Raw genomic sequence first — 24,875 nt, 5'->3', positions numbered from 1 at the left:
GCCTCATGTCACCACCCTCGTCCTCAAACACCTCCCGTCACCGATCCTCACCTCACCGCGTGGGGTTGAGGGCACTTGTAGGGGAGGACGCCCTCCTAAGTGTTTGCTCTCATGATGGAGCTCGTGTCTAGTTACAGGATTGCCTTACTTATCTTCCAAAATGCCTTTTCATGTAGCCAGTTCGAGCATTCTGTGTAGCGATATGGGAAACTTCGAAACTCAAAACATAAGTTATTCAACAGGGCCGCGCAAGTTTTCAATGTAGGAAATAGAAATGTACAGTAGGCAACGTACAACATTCACCAGTTATATAATAGCTTCTGCAGAGCAGTCCACAAGGTTCCTTGTGATTGGTCATGGTGTGTGAAGCCATATATATATATATATATATATATATATATATATATATATATATATATATATATATAATGTGTGTGTGTGTGTGAGAGAGAGAGAGGGACAGAGACTATATATATGGACCGTGCAGCTTGGGCCCCATTGAGACAGTGCCACGTATGCTGGGTTCCAATGAATTAAGATAAAATGAAGCCGTAGCCCGTCTACACACATCGTCTGGACGGCTTCGCGGCTGTGTGCAGCGCGTGCGGACGCGCTGCAAGAAGGCGCGTGTCCTCAGCGTCACAATTCCCTCTTGGCGACAGAGTGGAGTGCCGCGCCACGAGGCGCCGCGATTGCGTTCCCGGCACCTTCTCCGGCCCAACACCGGCGAACCTAAGTGCCCGCACACCGTGGCGCGCTGGCGAGGCCCTTTCTTCTTCGACGGCTGAGTGACCCCGGAGTCAGCTGGCCAAGTTTACAACTGTGTTTCAGAGGCGCGCCGCTGAGCGGAGCACCGATCCAAGGCAGGCTCAGCGCGCGGCCGGCGCTAGGGCCGCGTTGCTTCTCCCGCGCGCCTTTCTCTTTCCCGCCGCCTTGTCGACGTTCTTTTTCTGTTTTGCTCTCGGCGGCCCCGGCGCAGTTCGTATTCATTCATTCAGAACAAGCTAGGAAACAAACCAAACCGGATAAGCGCGCCGAAAAGACCGTCCGCCGAGCGAGAGCGCACGAGACTCGGTGGCGAGCAGCGCCTAAACTTAGCTCCGGGTAGAGACGCCGAAGTGGGTCAGGCGGGGCCTACGTGCCTCGGGGACAACGAGGAAGGGGGCCAAGCCCCCTCGCCAGCCATCGGAGAACCCTCGCCTCCGCCGATAAGCGCCCGCCGCTATCAGGAAGCCAGCGCTATGGCGAGAAAGGCAGTACACACACATAGCGAGCCGCCGCTGCCGTGGCCTCCGGCGGCAGGCGGGGGGTGGCTGAGTGTGCGCGCGCGCTAGGGCCAAATTAAAGAGCCCCGACGGGAAGTGCAGGCCGCCGCCGCCGAACTCGCGCGTAGGCAAGGTCTCCCCGGAGCTGCCGGTCGCAGGGGCATGACGTCGCACCCGCGAGACGGCGCGCACAACGCCACCACACAGTATGGCTGCGGATGTCGTGCGCGGCAGACAGCGCTTTCCTTCCGGACGACAACATGCTGTGGCATCTGTCCAGAAGATATCGCTGACACGTAGGAAAGGTGGGGAGGCGGGAGATGGTGCTAATTTGCACCCACAACAGGAATGACGATGACCAACGTTGCCACGTTTCTTTCTAAATAAACAAAAACGCAGTTTTGCGCGAAAGACGAATCATCGATTGCGATAGCAAATTAGCAGACAGCTATACGAAGTGAGGATATTAGTGTTATCGCACGTATAAACTTAGAAACATTGGCTTACTAACTGAATTTAAAAGTATGGTGTAAGCGCGCACAAGCAAGCATGAACACATCACACTCGATGAGCGTGGACACTCGCGGTCAAAACGTTGCTGTGAGCAAGCGCGGCAGCAACAGCGAGCGAAGTGACCTTCGTGTGGTCCATCGTTTCAACGGAAGAGCGGCGAGAACACAGCGCGCACAAAGTTATGAGCCATCTGCAGATCCCTTTCAAGATACGGCACGCACGCCCGCGCGCGGCTGTGCACAGTACGCACTTGTTTGCGGAGTCAAAGCCGCGCCCAACCACTCCCTCTCTCCTGCGCTGCATCCCCGCTTTCCTCCATATATGGCGCGTGAGATTGAGCCGCGGTCGTCTGTTCCCCTTTTGCCCGGTCGCAATATGCGCAGTTGCTGCCGGAGCACAACATCCCCCCTCCCAACTTCCCACGGCCTTTCGCGCGACGGAAGACGGCGCGTTTGCTCTCCGCTTTGTTGCGTCGCGCGCGCCGGATTGGCCCGCGATCGTCGGCTTCCCTCGCGTGGTTTCACTCGCACATACAGAGTACGACGCGCGGCGGCGGTGTTATCGCCCTTGGACTTGATATGGAACATAACATCCACGCCCACGGCAAAAAAGCGCATAAAGGAATTCCTTATCGTTGTTAGGGAATTTATACTCCGTTGCATACGTACAACGCTATGGAGGCTAGAGAGACTTCTTGCAATGGCTTCGTTCGCACTTGACTATAGTTCGATGTTTTTTGACCGCAACTGTGGCCGACTGTTGTTTATATATAGGCTCAGCATTGAATGAAACAAGTTTTAATCCTTAGAAACAAACACACTGTGGTATGCAGCTTCTAATGCGTTAATTTAAATGATTTTTTATTTTTCTTGTTCTTTTTGTGTTTTTTATTTGCAACCCGTCGCCAGGAGCGTCACGTGCAGCTTGCGCGAGCGAACGCTGTTGGCGCGCAGAGAATGGACGAAGCACAGACGGAACGCGCGGAGGGATAACTTTTCTTGACCGAACTTCTTGCGTAGTGTTTGGATCGGACCGCTGGTACGATCTGTTGGGAACTCGGCGCTGACGCCCGTGGTTGTACCTGGGTCGCAAGCCCCAAGGGTAGCGTTGGCCTGGCGGCCTGGGGTACAACTGGAAGCATCCGAAGGTCCCGGCAAAGCATGAGTCGACTGGTAACAACGAAACAACTTGTTTATTTTAACATCGCAAAGAGTTGGCGGTCAGGTTTGACCGAAGTAGAGAGACGGGAGAGCACTTCACTCAACCGAAGAAATCGGAGCCCCTCCTTTTGGCGTCCGGGGGCAGCTGTTTTTATACTCTCGCAGTTGAGGGCAAGAAGGAACCCCTCAAAAGACGAGCACGTGAATGTACAATGGGCTAATGGTGACGCACACTGTCGTAGCGATGCCGTAGCACCATGTCGAGCACGATCTCGTAGCACCCTGTCGTGGCGCTGCCGGTCGGACACAATGACTGTAATGAGAGGATGGTCCCTGCTTTGGCATCGCCTGTTTCGGGCACAATGACTGGAACGAGATCCCTGCTTTGGCATCGCCTGTTTCGGGCCCAATAACTGGAATGAGATCCCTGCTTTGGCATCGCCTGTTTCGGGCACAATGACTGGAACGAGATCCCTGCTTTGGCATCGCCTGTTTCGGGCCCAATAACTGGAATGAGATCCCTGCTTTGGCATCGCCTGTTTCGGGCACAATGACTGGAACGAGATCCCTGCTTTGGCATCGCCTGTTTCGGGCCCAATAACTGGAATGAGATCCCTGCTTTGGCATCGCCTGTTTCGGGCACAATGACTGGAATGCGAGGATGATCCCTAGGCGGTCGCATCGCCGCAGTCGCGCCTGGAAACACCTGGCGATGAGTGTTGCGGCGACGACGATCGGGCCAAAATGTCTGCCGCCCCGCCGCAGTCGCGCCGGCAAAACCACGTGTCGCAGGCGAAACGCAACAGACCGCCCCGCCGGGGGAAGGAGATCCCGATGGACAGGGGACTGCATCCGCTGTCCGGAGGGATGTCGCTCGATGATGCTCATAACCGAAGTCGGGCGTCCCTCGACGTTTCTTGAGCGCAGCGCACAGAGAAGGCCTCGTTCTCTCGTTCAGGTTCGCACGGGACACTGCAAAGTGACTTCGGGAGAGTTCACATTTTTGTTCTCGTTCCCGGCAAGCGTTAGAACTACGCTGAAACTCAACCGCTCAGTCAGCAAGCACGGCACAACCCTCACTAAGCCCTGCCAGGCTCTTTCCCCTTTTTATACCACTGCCTAGTTCCTTACAGTAGTCTAGCATCACTCAGAACGCGTCCACAAATTGAAAAATTGCACTAGAAAGCATATCATCACTTTGAAACACTAAACAAAAGCAATATGTTAAAAAAAAAATCCTGCCTCAGGAAGAAAAACATCAGTAACAAACAATTTTGAGGCTGATTCCTACGTTAGGGGCTTCGACTTAAGCCATCGGCGTTATCGTTGAGACTCCCCTTTTTGTAACGCACCTCAAAGGAATATTGTTGTAAAGCGAGGCTCCAGCGCAGGAGGCGGCCATTTTTGGGAGAGATGGTCTGCAGCCATTGGAGAGGGCAGTGATCCGTCTCAATGATAAACCTCGAGCCGGCTAGATAGCATGACAATTTCTGAACGGCCCACACGAGACACGCACACTCTTTCTCGGTGGCGCTATACGCCTGCTCACGACTGGTCAGCTTACGACTAGCATACAGGACGGGGTGTTCTACTTCTCCATTTTCCCGTTGGCACAGTACAACGCCCATGCCTCGCTCACTAGCATCGCACTGAACAATGAACCCTTTTGTATAGTCTGGCGATCGTAGCACAGGCTGGCTTGTTAGGGCACTCTTTAGGGCGCTAAAAGCTCTTTCCTTGGTCTCGTCCCAGACGACTGTTTGAGGCTCTGTCTTTCTTAGAGCATCCGTCAGGGGAGCCGCGATATCAGAGTACCTAGGGATGTACCTCTGATAGTAGCCGGCGACACCTAAGAACGACCGAATATCGGTCTTGGTGCGCGGTTGCGGAAAGTCTCGCACAGCGGCCACTTTTATTTCAGAGGGGCGGCGACGACCCTGACCAATCACGTGACCGAGGTAGACAACCTCGGCCTGTGCTAACTGGCACTTAGGAGCCTTGACTGTCAAGCCCGCTTCGCGCAGGCGGGTTAGCACTGCCCGCAAGTGTGTCATATGCTCAGACCAGGATGCGGAGAATATCGCTACGTCGTCTAGATACGGTAAAGCGAATTCTTGCTGTCCCCGCAACACTTTATCCATGAGACTTGAAAAACAGTATGGCGCGTTCTTCAAACCAAAACTCAACACTTTAGGACGGAATGTTCCCATTGGTGAAATGAACGCCGCATACCTACTAGCCTCTTCTGTAAGTGGAACCTGCCAATAACCCCTGACAAGATCTAGGGTGGAAATAAACTGAGCGCTACTAACTTTCTCAAGGCGCTCCTCGATGTTAGGGATCGGATAAATTTGATCCTTAGTGATGGAATTAAGCCTGCGGTAGTCGACGCAAGGACGAGGTTCCTTGCCCGGTACCTCAACTAAAATCAAAGGGGAGGTATAATCACTCTCACCTGCCTCAATAACACCGAGCTGTAGCATTTTCTTTACCTCAGCCTCCATAATATCGCTCTGGCGGGGTGACACCCGATACGCCTTGGATCGTACTGGCTCTGGGGAGGTAAGTTCTATATCATGAGTAAGTACAGAAGTCCTACCAGGCCTCTCAGAGAACAGACCTTGAAACTCTTGTAATAGCTGGTGTAGTTCGGTTTTCTGCTCAGGCGACAGCGGTGCTTTACTGATAAGGTCACTAATGACTTGACCGGTGTCTTCCCTGTTCGTCACTGAGCCTAGTCCCGGAAGCTCGACCGGAAGCTCTTCAGGAACGTTTACCATCAGGCACACCACTGCTTCCCTTTGTCTATAAGGTTTGAGCAGATTACAGTGGTAAACTTGCTGTGCTTTCCGCTTTCCTGGCAGACTTACCACGTAGTTAACGTCCGACAGTTTCTGAACAATTCGCGCTGGGCCCTCCCACTGCACGTCTAGTTTGTTGTTTAGCGATGTGCGCAATATCATGACCTCATCGCCAACCTCAAAACGACGGGCCCTGGCTGTCCGATCATAATAAACCTTGGCCCTCTGCTGGGCCTTTGCCATTGCTTCACCTGACAACTCCTGTGCCCTTCTTAAGCGTTCGAGGAGCTTAAGCACGTACTCCACCACGACTGGGTCGTCGCCCCTACCTTCCCACGATGCTCGAAGCATGCGAAGCGGAGATCGAAGCGAGCGACCGTACACCAGTTCAGCTGGCGAAAACCCCGTAGCTGCATGCGGCGCGGTTCTTAACGCAAACATCACCCCAGGCAGACACAGCTCCCAGTCAGTTTGATGTTCAAAACACAAGGCTCTCAACACGCGCTTCATGACGGAGTGGAGCTTCTCAACGGAATTCGACTGTGGGTGGTACACTGAGCTGTGTAACAGCTTTACCCCACACCTTTCGAGAAAAGTTGTCGTCAAAGCGCTAGTAAACACTGTGCCCTGATCTGATTGGATTTCCGCAGGAAAACCAACTCGCGCAAATAGGGACAGTAGTGCATTAACTATCTCAACTGAGCTGAGTTCTTTAAGCGGCACTGCCTCAGGGAACTTTGTCGCTGGGCAGATCACAGTCAAAATATGTCTGTACCCCGTGGCTGTTACCGGCAGAGGTCCCACAGTATCAATAACGAGCCGTCTAAAAGGCTCCGTAATGATAGGTACCAATTTCAACGGCGCCCTCGATTTGTCCCCTGGTTTGCCCACCCGCTGACAAGTGTCACATGTCCTCACGAAATGGTCTGCGTCCCGAAAACACCCTGGCCAATAGTACTCTTGCAAGAGACGGTCCTTAGTTTTCTTAACTCCTAGGTGTCCGGACCACGAACCCCCATGTGACAAGCGCAACAGATCCTGACGATAGCATTGAGGCACGACCAGCTGATCGAACTCCACTCCTCGGCGGTCTAGATACTTCCGGTACAGGACTCCACCTCTTTCCACAAAACGCGCAGTTTTCCTGGCGATACCTTCTTTGACATTGCAGCGCACGTTTTCCAGGCTGCCATCCTTTTTTTGCTCGGCTATCAAAGCCGTCCGGCTGACGTTTAGCAACCTATCAAGTCCGTCTGACGTCGGCGCGATGAGCAAATCAGTAGATAGCTCTTCTAACTTTCCCGCGTCGGGCGTTTCCTCTCCAGTATCTGGCGCCTTTAACGTTACAGACTCAAGTTTATTCAGTTCGGGCGTGCTCGGAATATCAGCTTGCTGCGCCTCTGACCCTTTTTCGTTGTTTGATAACGTCGGCCCCGCAACTACCGCCTTTGCAGCGAGCTCCCGAACCTTCGATCTGGTTAAGGCCTGAACACTAGCTTCACCAAACAAAAGCCCCTTCTCGCGCAGGAGGTGATCGGACCTGTTTGAAAATAGGTACGGGTACTGGGGTGGCAGCATAGATGACACTGCCGCCTCTGTCTCAAGCGCTCCGAAAGGTCCCTCAATAAGCACTTTTGCTACCGGCAGACACACGCTATGAGCTTCCACGGCTTGCTTGATCCATGCGCACTCGCCCGTGAACATATGGGGTTCTACGTAAGACGGGTGAACTACATCCATCGTAGCTGCGGAATCGCGAAGCACTCGGCACTCTTTCCCGTTCACGAGGAGGTCTCGCATGTAAGGCTCGAGAAGCTTCATGTTCTCGTCAGTGCTGCCTAATGAAAAAAACACAACTTTTGGTGTTGTTTCCGGACACTGCGCCGAAAAGTGACCCGGCTTCTGGCACGTATAACAAACGCCCGCTCGCCTCATCTCGAACCGCTTTCTGCGTTCGGCTTCGGCTGCCGCCGTCTCCTTAGGTTCGGTCGCACTGCTTCCACTCGCATCCGCACTACGCGTGTTCCCCTTTGCTCTCATGGGTGTGAACTTCGGCCTCTCAAACTTCGAGCCAAATTCACCCTTTTGACCGTCCTTAGCTCCGCGAGCTCGACGCGTCACAAACTCCTCGGCTAGCTCAGCGGCTCTAGCCACCGTACTCACGTCTGGCCTATCCAAGACCCAGTATCGCACGTTCTCCGGTAACCGACTATAAAACTGTTCTAGCCCGAAACACTGCAGAACTTTATCGTGGTCACCAAACGCTTTCTCTTCTTTGAGCCACTCCTGCATGTTCGACATAAGCCTATACGCAAACTCTGTATATGACTCACTTCTGCCTTTCTCATTTTCCCGAAACTTCCGACGGAACGCCTCCGCAGACAGCCGGTACTTTTTTAGCAGACTCGATTTTACTTTGTCGAAATCCTCTGCCTCCTCTCTATCCAAGCGAGCGACTACGTCGGCCGCCTCGCCGGGTAACAAAGTGAGCAAGCGCTGTGGCCACGTTTCCCGAGAGAACCCCTGCTTCTCGCACGTTCGCTCAAAGTTAACCAGGAACAAACCAATGTCCTCTCCAAGCTTAAACGGCCGCATCAGGTCAGTCATTTTGAACAATACGCGTTCTCCTGCACCGTGTGCCTGACTTCCATTACGAGCGCGTTCCATCTCTACCTCGAGACGCTTCATTTCCAAAGCGTGTTCGCGCTCTTCTTTTTTCTCTTGTTGCTCTCGCTCTTTCTGTTCTTTACGTTCACGCTCTTCTTTTTCTTTCTGTTCTTTAAGTTCGCGCTCCTGTTTCTCTTTTTGCTCTTTAAGTTCGCGCTCATATTTCTCTTTTTGCTCTTTAAGTTCGCGCTCCTGTCTTTTTGACCTCTCCTCAATAGTCTCAAGGCATTCCGACAGCTCGTCATCCTCAGCCTCTAACTCAAGAATAGCCTTTAGCAGTTCAGGTTTTCTTAGTTTGTCTGAGACATCCAGACCCAACTCTCTTGCAAGCTCCAACAATTTCGGTTTGCGCAACGACTTCAAATCCATGGCTGCTCTGAATGCTGCTTTCTCTACTGCTTACTATTGTCTTGCCGCAAACTAACCCGGCAGCAACGACAACCACAATTACCAGCTCTGTTTCTAACACTAACAAAAGCCTGGCAAAGCTCAGAAGAAGAAAGTCCCGCACTCACCAAACCTCGCAGGCAGGAATTCCGCGCAGTCGTTCCGCTGCAGGCAACCAGTCGTCACACAGGGCTCGTTGCACTGCTCCCGGATCGTCGTTGAGCTGCTCAGCATACAGTCAACTGCATCTCTTCGCTGCTGGCCTCCGTTGTCGCGATCTCGCCGCTGGCAGACAGTTGTTTGAAGTCGTAGGCGATCCCACCGCTGCCACCAGATGTTTGGATCGGACCGCTGGTACGATCTGTTGGGAACTCGGCGCTGACGCCCGTGGTTGTACCTGGGTCGCAAGCCCCAAGGGTAGCGTTGGCCTGGCGGCCTGGGGTACAACTGGAAGCATCCGAAGGTCCCGGCAAAGCATGAGTCGACTGGTAACAACGAAACAACTTGTTTATTTTAACATCGCAAAGAGTTGGCGGTCAGGTTTGACCGAAGTAGAGAGACGGGAGAGCACTTCACTCAACCGAAGAAATCGGAGCCCCTCCTTTTGGCGTCCGGGGGCAGCTGTTTTTATACTCTCGCAGTTGAGGGCAAGAAGGAACCCCTCAAAAGACGAGCACGTGAATGTACAATGGGCTAATGGTGACGCACACTGTCGTAGCGATGCCGTAGCACCATGTCGAGCACGATCTCGTAGCACCCTGTCGTGGCGCTGCCGGTCGGACACAATGACTGTAATGAGAGGATGGTCCCTGCTTTGGCATCGCCTGTTTCGGGCACAATGACTGGAACGAGATCCCTGCTTTGGCATCGCCTGTTTCGGGCCCAATAACTGGAATGAGATCCCTGCTTTGGCATCGCCTGTTTCGGGCACAATGACTGGAACGAGATCCCTGCTTTGGCATCGCCTGTTTCGGGCCCAATAACTGGAATGAGATCCCTGCTTTGGCATCGCCTGTTTCGGGCACAATGACTGGAATGCGAGGATGATCCCTAGGCGGTCGCATCGCCGCAGTCGCGCCTGGAAACACCTGGCGATGAGTGTTGCGGCGACGACGATCGGGCCAAAATGTCTGCCGCCCCGCCGCAGTCGCGCCGGCAAAACCACGTGTCGCAGGCGAAACGCAACAGTAGCTTCCACAGCGTTGCCTGCTATGTATGGAAAGGAGTATAGTGCGTTCAAACCTGCGCACAACCTGTAAAGCACGGGGGTATCCCTTACACTATTTAACGGTGAAATTTACGCGGCTTATGTTTCTTCAATGGTATAGAGTATCTGAGCGAAACGTAACTTATCAAGGCTTTTATCAACGTTGGATGCTCAGCAGGACAAAAGCTTTTGGTAAAACGCTCGCTACACAGTATTCCGCGGACTGTTGGAAATCGAATGATTCCCGTATGCATTCAATGCACCTAGCGTGACTGCCGACTGGTTACTTAAAGACAAAGTTAATAGTGCAAGAAGATTATGCGATTCTACTATTTAGGCGTCCCACTGGTATCTCAGCAAGATAACCAAAGCTTAGTGAGAGAACCAAATGGCAAGCACAGAAGTTGTACTGTCGCACAGCTTCATACGATCGCTATCCCGTTTGGGCAAGATTTGTATCAGCTACCCGTAACCGAAGCGATTACAGTGTTACAAAGCGGGTAATTTTTTCGCTGCAATGCAAGCCGAGTACTTAAGCTCCGACTACCGCAACAACCAGGAGCGTTCAACTCTTATTATAGCATTTTACCTTTCCATACGCAGAAGGAACGGGTGCCCGTATTCACAAAGCTTTTCGTTCGTAAGTGCTCTTTGGCATTGGCCGGTCGCCTTCGCTAATGGTATGGCCAGTTTCAAGACCGGCTAGAGTTTCCCATTACGAAAAATTCTAGCGTAAGAGCTCGTTGCGAATACGGACCGGGATGGGCCTACACTCCGGCAATAGGTGTTTTAAGGTCTGGTATGTTGCGGTAGCATGTTGCATGGCGGTTGTGGTTGCGATGGTTGCAACAAGTGCAACATGCAAAATATAGATGGTCGCGTCACTTCGTGCTGCCTGAGCTCCTGTTCTCTGGACAGCTTGCGAAGAAGAGTGTTTTATTACACGTGTGCTGAACAGGTAGTCTTTCCTGAATGACTACAGACAGTGCTCAAGGAAGTGCATTCTGCTAAGTTTCTTTTTTTTTTGTTGTTGCGAGAGACTAAATTGATGGACTTGTGGCGTACACATATTCGCAACACAGAAAGAGGGACTCAGGCGGAGCAATTTCCAGCCCAGCCTGCCAGACTAACACCGCCTGTAGTAGCAACACCACCATTACATCACCTCCATATAGACCCCCCCCCTTTTTTTTACGTTTTCTTAGTTAATGAGGAGTTTCCATTGCGTTGCCCAGAGAGTGGAGAGTCCAAAGAATGGAGTTACCACGCAGCTCCACCCAGAGGGTGGAGCTGCGTGGTAACTCCATTCTTTGGACGTGGTAAACCGACGTGGGCGTGGTAAACCGACGATTTTAGACATCAGTGCCCTTATTCGCTAAAAAGTTCGTATGCTTGAACGTACGCAAGAGCAGATGCTGGCCGTTTCTGTCGTTCGGCGTAGAATTACTGAAAGCGCCGGCTAATGAATATCTCTTGCGACCGAAAAGCTTTGTAAATTGGGCCGCAGATATTAGAACTTTACAGATGCTTGAGGCAAGACATTAATCACAGTGAAAGAGTATGTAATATTTTTTATTTTGTGCGTTCTGCGTTTGTGAGCTCCAATGCATTTTTTAGCGGCAGACTTTCAGCTTGCTTTGTATTGTGAGAGAGCGATTGAGTGAGTAACGACATATTTGCCGATGAACCAAAAAGCTCTACGCCTTACCTCAACGCTTCAGAGGGAAAAATGTCGGGAAAGTGGTTAGGGCTATGAGTTGAACGATTGATTTATTGCGTCGTGAAGAGCGCCCAATTGTCTCTGCAGTACGAAGGCAGTGCCGATGATTCTGCCCTTCACATATATATCAATCGAAACGCACTTTACAAGCTCATTCGCGCTTGTTTCCCACTCCATTATTCTTCCTCTACTTATTTTTCTGGAAGATTCATGCCGTTATGGGTGTTTCAGCGAGGCGAGTGCCAGCGGTTTGCCCACGATGGTGGAGCACAGCGAGAGCCCGCGTACTGTTCAAGCCGCGGAAGTGGCCGGTCGACCACCGCTGTTACAGCCCTGCACTCTTAAAATTTTCACACCCTTATGGGTGTAATGCGGGTGTATTCATATTTTCACCCTTGTAAACACCCTTGAAACACCCTTTCCTAACGGAAAAGGGTGTTCGACAAGAAAACACCCTTGGAACACTCCAGTCTTTCTAATATACACCCTAAGTATAAGGGAGTAAGTGAACAAGCTTACAGTATATGATAAATGAACACTGCTAATTAAGGCGTTGATATTGGCTATACATGAAACGCGCGCTACCTGCGCTTGAATCAGGTAGCTGGAATGATTAGATCGGGGCATCTAGGCAGCAGCCCACTGGCTCCGAATAGTGGTCAAAAATGAAGTTTCCCACGAATGTTGATATCGAACGGATGACACTAACGCGCAGACTTTGCATAGCCAGATATCTGCAAAAGGCTTCAATGGCGAAATATCTACAATGCTATTACTGAATATTTAAAGGAGTGCAACCAGTTAGACTGGGAATGGTTAGGAGTGAGGGCTAACGGTAAATAGCTCAGCAACTTACGGTTTGTAGATGACATTGGCATACTCAGCAACGCTGCAGACTATTTGCAACAAACGTTTGAGGACCTTGTCGAAGAAAGTGTAAGAGTCTGATTGAGAGTTAGTATGCAGAAGAGAAAAGTAATGTTCCGCAGCCTGGCGAGAGAACGAATGTCATGGTCGGCAGTCAGCCTCTAGAACCTGCGCAGAAATATGTTTATTGAGGTTAATTACTCGCAGGGGCCTCTGATCAAGTAAGTTAACAAAAATAAAAAATTAGCTGGAGAGCTTACGGCAGGCTTTACTAAATCATGACCAGGGAGCTTACTGCTAACCATTTGTTTCTACCGCTACTAACGTATGGGGCCGAAACTTGGAAGTTACCAAAGAAGCTTGGGAAGACGTTTAGGACCGCGCAACGCGCGATGGAATGAAAATTATTAGGCATGACGATAATAGGCTGGAAGACAGCGATATGGATTAGAGAGCGAACGGGGATAGCTGATATTCTGGTTGACATTAAGAGGAAGAAGTCGTGCTGGGCAGACATTGCAATGCGTAAGGGAGAGAACTGCTGGTCTATTGGAGTTGCAGAATGGGTGCTAAGGGAAGGGAAGCACAGTCGAGGACGGCAGAGAATAATTTGGACGTGATGGAATTGGGAAACTTGAAGACACGTGGAACCAGTTAGCACAAGACAGGGGTACTGGAGATCGCTGGAGAAGCTTTCGTCCTGCGATGGACGTCAAAATAAGCTGCTGCTGATGATGATGTGACGACATCCATGCTAGCTTCGCGGCATGTCATTCATGTTATGTCATGCATGCGTGTCATGCACGTTCTGATAGCTCGATTTGCGTCGATTGCGGGGGGGGGGGGGGGGGCTAGTAGCGGCGTAGCCAATTGGGGCATGCCGGGCACTTGTAACGCTCACTAACAGTAAAATTTTTGCTGCTATGGCAATGGCCCCGCTCCTTCCCTTCTCCACGGTCAATTGGGACCCCCCCTCTCACACGAAAAACTTTTCTGGCTACGCCACTGTGGGGAGGGGGGTGTAAGATTGCTCTAGACCCCTCCCCCTAACTTGTCAACGGAAACGGGGGACGGGAGGGCAGCTGCCGCCGGGCCGCAAACCTTAGGCAGCCCAATTACCGGCTGCATTTTCCTTTGGACGTGAATACTGCTCTAATGTCATTACACTGTAGGATTCGTGGCGGTTCGAGGGCATGCGACAATAAAAAAAAACACATACAGCCATCAGCAAGTCTTAGCTTGAGCAGATCTTTGTGAGCTGGGCAAGACTTTCACAAAAAAAAAAAGCTTGGCACCCCTCTTATAGGCATTGTCAACTCTGGGTCCCACCGCTGACTGCACATTTCCGGTAAAAAAATCACGCAGGAACTCCTCTCGGATTTGTCTAAGTGTGCGTAAGCATTGTGACTCTTCCTCATGTACACGCAGTCCATGTCGTTATCGATGTTATGAGACTTGATCCGACAAGTATAAGCGATAGCGCTGCGGCGACACGAGCGGCTCTGGTCGGCGGCGCAAGCAAAGTACTGCAGGTGGCGGGGCCAGGCGCGCTGGTAACGTTCCGTTCGTTTTGAGCTGTTATCGCTCTTTAGCCCTCCTCATCCGCGTCGAACCATTATCAACCGTTCTCCGGCGGCGGCTGCTTTTGGCACGGCCGCGCGAACCGTATCTTGAAAGCGAACTGCATTGTGGACAGAGTGTGCCCACTGCTAAAAACTTCACGCGCTGTGTTCTCACCGTTTACTTCGCTTTGAAAACAGCCGCGCGTACACCTATCTTGAAAGTGATCTGCGAAAAGCGCATAGTGCGGCATCAGCTGAGAGCTTCGCGAGCGCAGTGTCCTCGCCGCTTCGGTCGCGTTGAAGCGAGAGCTAGCACGAAGGTGAATTCACTCGCTGCTGCGGGTTCTATTTTGAAAGATATCGTGCGGTACGGACTGACGGACGGATGGTTTTTCTTGTTGGATAAGTACAGAAATGCTTACGTTATAAAAAAAATCGCAGTGTTTGCGAATTTCGCGATAAGAACCAACACCAACCCACTCCCCCGCCTACCGCTGAGCGATGCCGTCTTGATCGCCCCCTTCCACCCCCGGGAAAAGGGACACTACCTATCTCAGTTGAAGAAACGATGATGAAACGTTAACGTCAAGAACGGCATTTATAACGAGTTGTCTTATGGCCTCTGGGATTTGCGCGCGAAGCTGGCGCGCGCAAACCTGGGAGGCCATAATTGGCCGCTTAATAGCATAAAAAGACAAAGATAATGCCAAACGACACAGTTAAAAATTCAAACAAATAACTGATCTTAGCTATACTGTTTGGGGAAAAGAAATAAAAAATTAGACAGCCGCAACACACGCCACTAAAGCCACCACCGCTGGCATAACGCGGAACCAACAGTTGGCAACATTCATTCGCGCGTCATTGCTTCGTCCGCTTCGTCTCCGCAACGAGAGCCGCCATCTTCTCGCGCCTAACGTATTGTATGGTTTTGTTCTCTGCAATACGCGCACACAGCTCATCGGTGGATGCACGTCTGCTCGGCGTCGCAATGCGGCCTGCGTCATTTTCTGGTGTTCGCGCAATCGGTGTGAAACATGTCGCGTGTGAAACGTTTGATAGAAGTGCCTCACGTCCAAGTCAAGCCGCCGTACGGGTGCTGTGCCGCCGTACGGGCGTAAGCCGCCGTGGGTTCTGTACGAGTGCTGTGCGCCCCGTTCTCGGAAGTGTCGACGGGTTTCCGGCATGCGGATTTCAGGTACGTGCAAATGCGTTTCGCCCTCCTATTGAGCTCCGGAGCAAAGCGTGCACTATTTCATGTGAAAGATGCAGTGCCCGTCATCATGGTGTGAATTTCGAGCGGCAAACGAGAACTTTGGCACTTAGAGCACACCGCGGCTGCTAAGTTAGCGTGGAAATTGTTCTACGTTACCGTAATATGTTGCTGTCAGTCTAATCTGCGGCTTGTGGACAGCTAGCCCATTGACGTTTGCTTGTGGCAGCGATAGGTATATAAATGGAAGCGGTAATAATTTTCGAGAGCAGAGAGTTGTTTCGCTCGATGTTTGGTCGTGTTCATGGCGTTATGAAGGCTAGAAAAATGTCTTGATCGTGCTTAGTTCCAACTCCAAGGGGCGTAACGTTGGCGCTGTATATGTTTGTTTACGGTGTCACGAGTACCACTTTCATGCTTTTGTTGCATGAGAGTGGTAGCTGCTACATGCCGCCTTGGCAGAATACAATAAAAGCAATTTCCTCACTTTCATACGTACGCAATGTGACGTAACAAAATTTCCAGCGTTTTATTCGGAGCGTAAATATCCAGTATAGTTTAGTAAGAAGCTCAAATTCTGTCTTAGCTTAGTAGGCGTGAAACAAGTGAAACTCTCATTCCTTTTTGAATTCTCCCAAACCGCACCGCCCGCAGATGCGTCATCGGGTAATTGACAGTAGCTTCGCTACGTGAGTTGTTTTATGCGCCAATATTGCCCGGTTAAGTATCCTGTTAATTTATGCTTACGCTCGTTCATCTTGATTTTAAGCGGTTACTATCCCCAAGTACCGGACGATGCCAAACTTGTGAGGTGTAGCAAACGCGGGAAATTCAAAGTGGCGTGGCTGCAAGTTCCTGTTTTTACGTTTCTTGCATTCAAAGCCAACAGACACAGTATCACTGATTTATTTTCCATTTCTGCTGTACTTGATCAATCTAATGTGACAACTGAATTAGCCCTTTAATGTTCTCCATTTACTGTGTATTCAGCTTGGCTGCCGTCCTCTCTTCAGAGGATGCCGCTGTGATGGCTCTTTCGTACAGCAAATGCTTCTAGGTCCTTGTGTTTCAAGGGCTCTGGCGAGGCAGCAGTGCTCCAAGTAATTTTACCATCCTATATATTTTATATTTTGCATCATTCTTCCACGATGGATTTTAATGTTCATAGTATTCGTGATTAGTCATCGCCATAATTTTATAGCACGTAGATTTTACGCACTTTACAGCGATAATTTTTAGGCTAGTTTACAGCCAAGTCACATCTTCCATAATACATCGTCAACATTACCACTTGTCATGGCGCTCTTTGGCCAAACCTGGCCCTTGCGCCATAAAACACCACACATCATCATCATCAGCTTGGCTGCCAGAAAATGCTTGAATTTCTTTCAGTATCCAAGTGACGAAATATTTCACTGACGGCCGTGTGTGAAACACGCAAGATGACAAAACTGATAGCAAAATTATGAGATATTTCTTTTATAGCGTTTGGACTCGACTTTTGGTGAGGGTGTCGATCGACCTTGGGCCTGGTGACAGCACACCCGACATCGCCAAAGTGCGGCCTATCAGTTGAGTGCCCCCGAATGGACCATCAACATCGGAAAATGAAGCAGAGCCAGGTAGGGGCAACCTTTACTTTGGAACAGAATACTGACAGCTCCCTCTTTTTTTAAGAACTAAATAACATATTTACAAACCAATCCTTTCTCTTTGAGCAGCCTACATAGAATTGTTTTTTGCTTGTTATACAGACTTTCAGAAAGCAGTTCTTCTGAACCCTTTTTGCATGCACAAATAAATAAAGAGGAGTGCACTTTCTGAAGAAATTGATGCACTGAAATGTGCGTTCGACACACAAAGAGATGCAAAATAACCAACAACTTTAAAGCGGTAAAAAACACGTTTGAAACATGTTCTAACATCATAACCCGCCTTGGCATACGGATCTAAATATAACAGCAACAGAGGTGCATGCAGAGAAGTGTTTGTAAATGTTTGCAAGATATGTACATTGTCTAAGAAATTGTTTTTATTTACTTGGAGCTTCTTGGTGCCATGGCAGTGCAGTAAAAGCTCAAAATGATGCCCCTGCTCCTAATAAAGCACCTTTAAATTTTAAAATTAAATTATGTGCTTTTACATTCCAAAGTCACAACCTGAAGTTTTGGGAACCTGGCCTTCTTTAATGTACACCTGAATCTAAGTGCATAAGCGTTATTGCATTTTACCCTCATTGGAGGGCAGCTGCCATGGCCTAGATTGAAGCTGGGACCAGCATGACTGAGCAGCATGGCATCATAGTAAGTGGGCTATAACACAAGGTCAAAATGAGAAATACTGCTTAGAACTACCAACTTCTTGGCTCACAAGCACTTTGCACTAAGTTAAAGGAGTATGGAGTACTGACAGCGACCGTTTATGTACCAATTTCTTTTTAGGCTGACTGCATTATTAGGGTGCGAAGCTTCAATTAGTCAGAACCAGCCTAAATTACAGAACCAGCTCAAAACACGCACCATGTATAGCTGGATTTGGACATGAAAATGGAGTCAATTCATGTCGCCGAAAATGGAGGTGGCAGTCACACTATTTCATGCATTTTGCCTAAAACATAGTCAATAATAATTAATTGATTTCTAAAATATTCTTTTCAAAAAGTTTTTTTCAAGCATGAAAGGAGGAGCCAAACGTTGTTCAGGTGCACGAGCGGTTAGTTGCACGGCACTTCTTGCATGTGTTCACTGGCTTCTTTCAAGCCTGAAAAAAAAATTTGTTGCACCTATTGAGCAGTAGAAAGCTGGATAGGGAATTTTTCAGGATGCTCTACAATTTTCGCACTGACACTTTTGCTTTGAATATAATTCAGCAGTTAAATAATCTTTAATAACTAATTACCTAATTAGGAAAAATGCAAGAATTGGTTTCACTTCCTCAAAGCGATGGCAAACGACATTACCTTGGTGCTGTCCAGCTACGTGGCACTTGTACATATTTAAAGCATGCACATGTCATACAGACCACCTCGTAATTACAAGGCATATGCAGAAGTGGCTAAGTTGTCTGAGCCAGCCATGTGTAGCGAATCATGAGAAATAGCCATGTTTCTTTGACTTAAGGGCATGATAAGATTTACATGCTCGACACCTTGTATCAGTGTGTTCTAGGCCTGTTCGTAGTTTAGCTGCTACATAAACAATATTTCTCCACGTGTAAGCTCATATGCATCTTTCAGGTATATTGCCTCATGTGTCCAAAATAAACCATCCTCGCGCTTCCTTCATTATGTCTTCATCTATTGCTGTGCTAAATTTTTAACATGCAACTGCACAAATTTTCATCTAGTTTTCATATTTCCTCGTTGTTTGGTGGCTTTATTTCTGAACAAGTTGTTTTCGTTAAACCCTGTTGCACACAGCAGTACACAGCATTTCTGCCTGGAGTGGGTATTTTTTTTTTTCAGATTGACATTAATACACCTTGCCTGGGCAATGTAAGGCATTCTACATAACACGGCCCCACAATAATGTATTATATTGCATTCCAGCATCATGCAAAACTGTTTACTTACCAGATTAGAATATGTATAAGTGTTGGAAGTAACAGAACTGGAAGAAGCCAGCAGATAATGAGGCCAAGGAAAGCATACAAGAACATGTTTAAAGTTTTTTATATTAAGTATAGAAGTGATAAATTCTAGGTAAGTGAAAGTGGATTAAAAGATATCCAGCTGTGGGTGGGGAACGGACCCATAACCTTCACATTACGCATGTGATATACTAACCACTGGGGTACTACGGCCGTGTTCGAGCGTCGACAATCTGAGGGGCCATTGTGGACGGTTGAATGCTGCCTCGGTGGCACAGTGGTTAGTGCATCGCATGCCTAATGCAAAGGCTGTAGGTTCGTTCTCCCCCTATGCCTGGTTGTTTTTGACCATTTTCATTTCCCTTTATCCTTTCTACATTTAAATAGAAAATTACAAATAAGTTTCCACGTGCCTTCCCTGGCATCTTCCAGCTGTGATTCAGAAAAATTTTGACCCTCAGTAGCCTTTCTTCTCGTTTGGAAGAACAGGAGCTTCATTTTAAAATAATGAATTCACCTTGTTCAGCATCTCAATGTGGTCTCAAATCTTATCACAGCATATGTATTACGAAGTGAAGTTTTAAGATGATGATATAGCATGGGACCTAATTAGTAGCCTTTGTGTACAGATATATGACTAGTCTAATAAATAGGAGGATTTTAAGAAGCACTTCTAACATGGTCTGAGCATGTGTTTAAAAAAAACTAATCTAGCATGATTTCAGGCATAACTGTTGCCCCTGAAAAATATTTGGATCATCTGCATTGGCATTGTTTTTAGAGAGCACCAATACTGCTTTGACAGAAGTAGCCTCGTGGAACATGAAGCATCGCTTCTTGCTGAGTCAAGGAAATATCTGCATATCTGAGGTGCATGTGTCATATGCTCGAATGCTGTTTAAAGGCTGCTAATAAGAAAATTACTTTAATTGCCTTCCAGGGATTGCTTCAGTAGTCTATGCTACTCGATCATAAACAATTTACCAGAGTGAACATTCATCACAGTTGGCGTTGCAATGTTTGCAAAATACCGCAATTGTCTACTAGACATGTGACTGCACTAAAACTTGAAATTAATGACCAGTAAGATTTATGGGACCAGCAAAACTTAGTTTATTACTCCAGAACAAAATGCGAGGCACTTCGGTTATTTCTGTCATAGAGTTTCTTACAGTAATTACTAGAGGGAGCTCTGGCGCTGCAGTCGTACCACCATGGGAATGACGGGAAGCACATGGATTTGTCTGATATTCGTGCTTGTGAATTCAGACGTTCTTGTGGCTTCGTATATTATACGCTATAAAAATCTTATTGTCGTAAATTTCAGCGCAGTCTATACTCTTCGAAGTGCAGATGACGGCGCCAACACGCACAATTGCTATTAATTGCTTGTCCAGGTGGCCAAATCGAAATGCGCCAAGAGTCTCAAGGGACTGGTATGCCCGCGATAAATTCATCAGGGCGTTGCACTTGCTTGTCGTTACATGCCTCCGTGGCTTAATGGTTTCAATATCAGACTTCTGTTCTAGAGTTCCTGTGTTTGAATCCTGTCGTCGGACGATTTTAATGATTATTTATTTGTTACACAGTATATTGTTGAAAATGACTAGTTTACAAAGTCACAAAGCCGTTTGAAGCCAAACAGACGAAGTTTAGGCATATCCATGTACTTCCCATAATTTCCATGCTGGTACAACCGTTCTTGTTTGATCTCCTGTGGACACTAACGTCAGAGTTCCCTCTAGCAATTGTATGAAACACTGATTTCTGCACCTCGCTCGTGCAGAAGGGGCACCACACCTGCTGCGTAAACATGCACTACCTTTCGGCCAAGTGTAGGGAATGCTGTGAACTCGCCCTGTACAAAGCCTGCACTAAGTAAAACAAATCACAACGTGCATTGCTGCCACGTTGAACTGGTGGAATGAGTAGTGAAATGCAGCACCTCCTGAACTAGTTCAGAAAGTGCAGGTTAATCAAGTGGAGATTATATAGTAAGAGAAGTTGAGTGATACTGCATTACATTCAGGAAATATACTTCATGATACTTTTCCATTTATTTCCTCAGTTATTAAGAATCCCTTTTGCATTGTTGGACAAAACTACAGAATGCCTACATATTTTCTAGCATTCACTGGTAGCAAACATGTAAAAACTTGTTCTAGTTTCTGGATTGTCGCTTTAGCCGTTAACACCCAAGTTAATTCCGGAAAAATGTACCAAATTTTCCAAATTTCTTACGTACTCAATTTTTCGGTGTCATTCTCATTCTAAAAATATATTACTTCATTGGTCTCTGGTTAGAAATAGCACAAAAATAAGAGCTGCTCTTGAGGGCAGCTTTCCCTCAATGCCGACTGTAACTCATCTTTGACAATAAGAGCAGCATAACATTGGGCAGAAAGATTGCGACTCATCATTGGCGATATTGGTACTACCTCCAGTCACTACTAGAGCTTGGGATCAATGGTTAAAGGTTGCCACTTTGTTGCTGCCCAATTTTAATTCTGCAGCTGTTACACTTGGGTGTAGCGTGTGTATGTACGTGTGCATGCATTAAAATGACTTCACGCTAGAGCAAAGCAACTGTAGTGCAGAGAGGCATTAGTCATCTTTATATATTTGCTTTGTAAAGATGCACTAAGTTTATCTTTTGCAGTATAGACTTGGCGCTCATTGGCCAAAGATGCCCTTGTGCTACTAAAACCTGTCAATCATTTCGCTTTTTGCAGTAGCAGCTGCTTATTCCTTTTTCAAGATCGGTCTGTGAGTTTTAATTTGTTTTTTTTGAACTGTGCAATTCCCACTCACAGGACTGCATGTCATCTGAGGTGTTCCTTTTTCAATCAAGAATGTTGAGGTTGCGTTTGTGAAACTTGATTTCTTGCCTCAAACGAGCATGTACAAACTGACCAAGCTGATAATTCTACCTGATTATATATTAAATATGTTGCAGTTATGAACCCTCATAATGAATGACACATAGTATAAAAATTTTATCTAATAAAACAATTTAATGCAATTTTTCATGTTTTTCGCGTTCGTGTTCACTTCTCTACTCTCGTGTCCTGTCTGCATGCCTCACCTCTTCTTTTGCATATTAAATATCGTATAAACTTAACCATGCTTTTTACCACAGTGCAGGGGGAAAAGGTTCCGGTAAAACCATGCATTCAGTATGGTGGCCCAGATGTGTATGCAAGCAACCTCCTTCATGTGGACCAAGAACTACTCTGCAGTGTCTCGCAGACTTCCATGCGAAGCCCTCAACATTCTCGTCTCAGTGGAATGGCTCCTCATCTATCTGCGTGTCCATCACCAAGACGGCCAGTTGTAAAGCTCCTGTACCCGTTTAAGAAAGCTTAATGATTTTTTTATTTAGTGTTCACGGTTGGCCGTAGAATCTTAACATTTTTGATGTTTCTAACATTTTTACCTGGCACAAAGTGGTGCAATAACTTTAAACCAGTGTAATGTATTTAAGTGATGCTCGCTCTAATGCCTATCTGGTTTTGTTTGTGTTTAAGAAATTTGAATGTCTGATGAGGTAACAGCATTTGAATTTCTCATCGTGGCTCTTTTCAATGAGCTGCTAGGAAATAAGACGCAAAACTTATCACACGCCAGTTGTAGCATTTTTGTTTTCATGACTGAAGTATACTAGTTTCAAAAGATGGAAAGTGGGGAAAGAAGCCTCAAGAACATAATCATCCTAGGATTGTCATGTCCTTACAACTCTGCATTGACTAATGCCTCATGCATCTTGGGAGCACATTGGTCGCAATGCCTACAGGTATACTTGATAAGAGAATAGCTTGCACTTAGATTTGCCACGCAGTTGATGGCTGATGGCTTTTGTTTGTCGTCTTCATGTTACTACTATGTATTCAAAATTCATTATATATATATATATATATATATATATATATATATATATGTTCGTTGCAATAAATGTTTAGTTGAGAGTTAGCGCTCATCCTGTCTGCTTCTAGTCTGTGTCCGTGTCACTTAGCGCTACAATCCAAGATCATGGTACTGTACCAACTCGCCCAACTTTATATCCTTGTGTTAAAGACACACTCAGACTTGTTACTTATGTGACCGGTTATTTTTGTGCTTTATAATAAGATGCAGTGCTTTTCGAATGAAAACTTGTGATAGTTTCTAGTGAGGTTATTTAAAAAAACTGTTCTGCTTAAAATTTAATTGAGCAAGCCTGTGCCATTATTCGGTGCTTGTGTCTTTGTATTGGTATGGTTTTACTCCTTATCTTCCTTTCTTACTTTTAAAATGTGCAGATATTATTATGTAACCATTTCTCTTTAATGAAATAAATACTTTTCTTCTGACATTTTGTCACAAATTTTACAATGATTTTGTTCGATTAGGTAACCTTAGACTAGTTGATTGTTATTCTGGTAGCTTAACTTACCATGCCTGTGGAATATTCAATGCAAGCACATGGTGAAAAATAAACTAAATTATTGGGTATAAGCAGGTGACTGGCAGTAAATGGAGCATACATATATTTCAGGAAATAGTGCATGCTTATATATTGAACAGCACGCACAGCTACACATGCTGCTTTGTTCGTAAATGCGGAAACATTACTCGACGTGGAAGCACTTTGTTCTTTGCCTTTCAGTGCTACCTTTAAGTCATATGTGTGAAAGTACTAGTAGAAGCATCCCGTGGAGATAAATGACAGCTTTGATGAATAGAGGTATAAAGTGTGTGCTTAAAACGGCAAAAAACTGCTTGACAGGCAAACGTATGCTTCTGTAGTACTGCACTTGTTATCGTCGCCAATCCATGCATTGCTTGCGCTCTATTGCATTCAATATGAGCTACAACGACGAGCTATGGTGTCTTTCCCTCCTGGTCGAGCTGGTGTTGCGAAAATTTTTTACCAAGAAAAGTGGAGGTTTTTAAGTATTTCTGAAATGCATGTAACCATGCTTTTGGCTGTGTGCTGTTTCCACGGGGTTATAAGCACTGGTGCGCCAAGGTGCGGGAGATCCTGTGTCCTTAGTGCAGCGCGCATTGTGATTGCGCTCTGCATCCTGCCAGCAGTGTACTATCACTGCAGAGGAAGATTAAGAAAAGCATGGCGTGTGTGCCTTGCTGCAATGGCGAAACCTTAAATTCTTTGCCTGAAAGGGTCGCGCGTTATGCTACCACATGACGGACCTGAAGCGCAATATGACGACGCCTTACAGATTCTGGCTCATACTGAACAAGGTAGTACCATAGCTAAGGCTAGCCAGCATTCACAACAGCTAGTCTGCCCATTAACTACATGGCTGTAGTGAACACTAAAATACTTGCAGGGATAACACCCTTTTGGAAGGGTGTTGTCCATGCTACACCCATATTGAAAGGGTGGTGTCTGTGTTACACCCCATATAGAAAGGGTGTTGTCTGTTTTACACCCATAGACGAGGTGACGTCATATTAACACCCCTTCTGTTGTGGGGTGTTAATTTGCCCCCCTTTGCTTGGGGTGTAGCAATACACCCAAAAAGGGTGTCACCCATGGGACAAGTCGTTTACACCCTTAAGGGTGTTAAAATTTTTAGAGTGTGGGCGTATAAGCGTGGTCACCCTTGCGTTCACGGTGACCTACCGCCTCGTTTACTGCTCCTGTACGTAACAGTGCAACAATGTCGGAAGCATATCACTTAGGATCTACCCATGTGGTTCCCCAGTTAACCCGATCCTACCCAAGCGGGGCACGACGTGACTGGGGTCACAAGTAAGTACAGAAACACCGGCTCATGAAAAAAGTGTCACTGGGCCTGCTCTTCGTTTCGTGAAGTGTTGGCGGATCGTTGGAAAACGGTCGTTTTCTGAGCGCACTATCATCGTGTGCACGCTTTCAACGAAGACGAAAAGAAATGGAACAATGAGCCAGCGAGCGCCATG

At 47.6% G+C, this 24,875-nt stretch overlaps 1 protein-coding gene and 1 long non-coding RNA gene across 2 annotated transcripts in view; both read left to right on the top strand.

Annotated features, from left to right (window-relative positions):
• Window positions 1-24,875, top strand: part of LOC142583298 (cytochrome P450 4c3-like) — a 199,778-nt gene that overhangs the window by 25,025 nt on the left and 149,878 nt on the right. The window lies entirely within an intron of this gene.
• Window positions 16,850-22,473, top strand: LOC142571846 (uncharacterized). The gene is made up of 2 exons (XR_012825963.1): window positions 16,850-16,984; window positions 22,090-22,473. It is a non-coding gene; the product is annotated as an uncharacterized LOC142571846 (long non-coding RNA).

The sequence above is a fragment of the Dermacentor variabilis genome, chromosome 1 (genome assembly GCF_050947875.1).
Source record: "Dermacentor variabilis isolate Ectoservices chromosome 1, ASM5094787v1, whole genome shotgun sequence".
Classification (NCBI taxonomy): Eukaryota; Metazoa; Arthropoda; class Arachnida; order Ixodida; family Ixodidae; genus Dermacentor; species Dermacentor variabilis.
The sequence above is the reverse complement of the archived record's forward strand: the minus strand, read 5'-3'. Positions and strand labels throughout refer to the sequence as shown.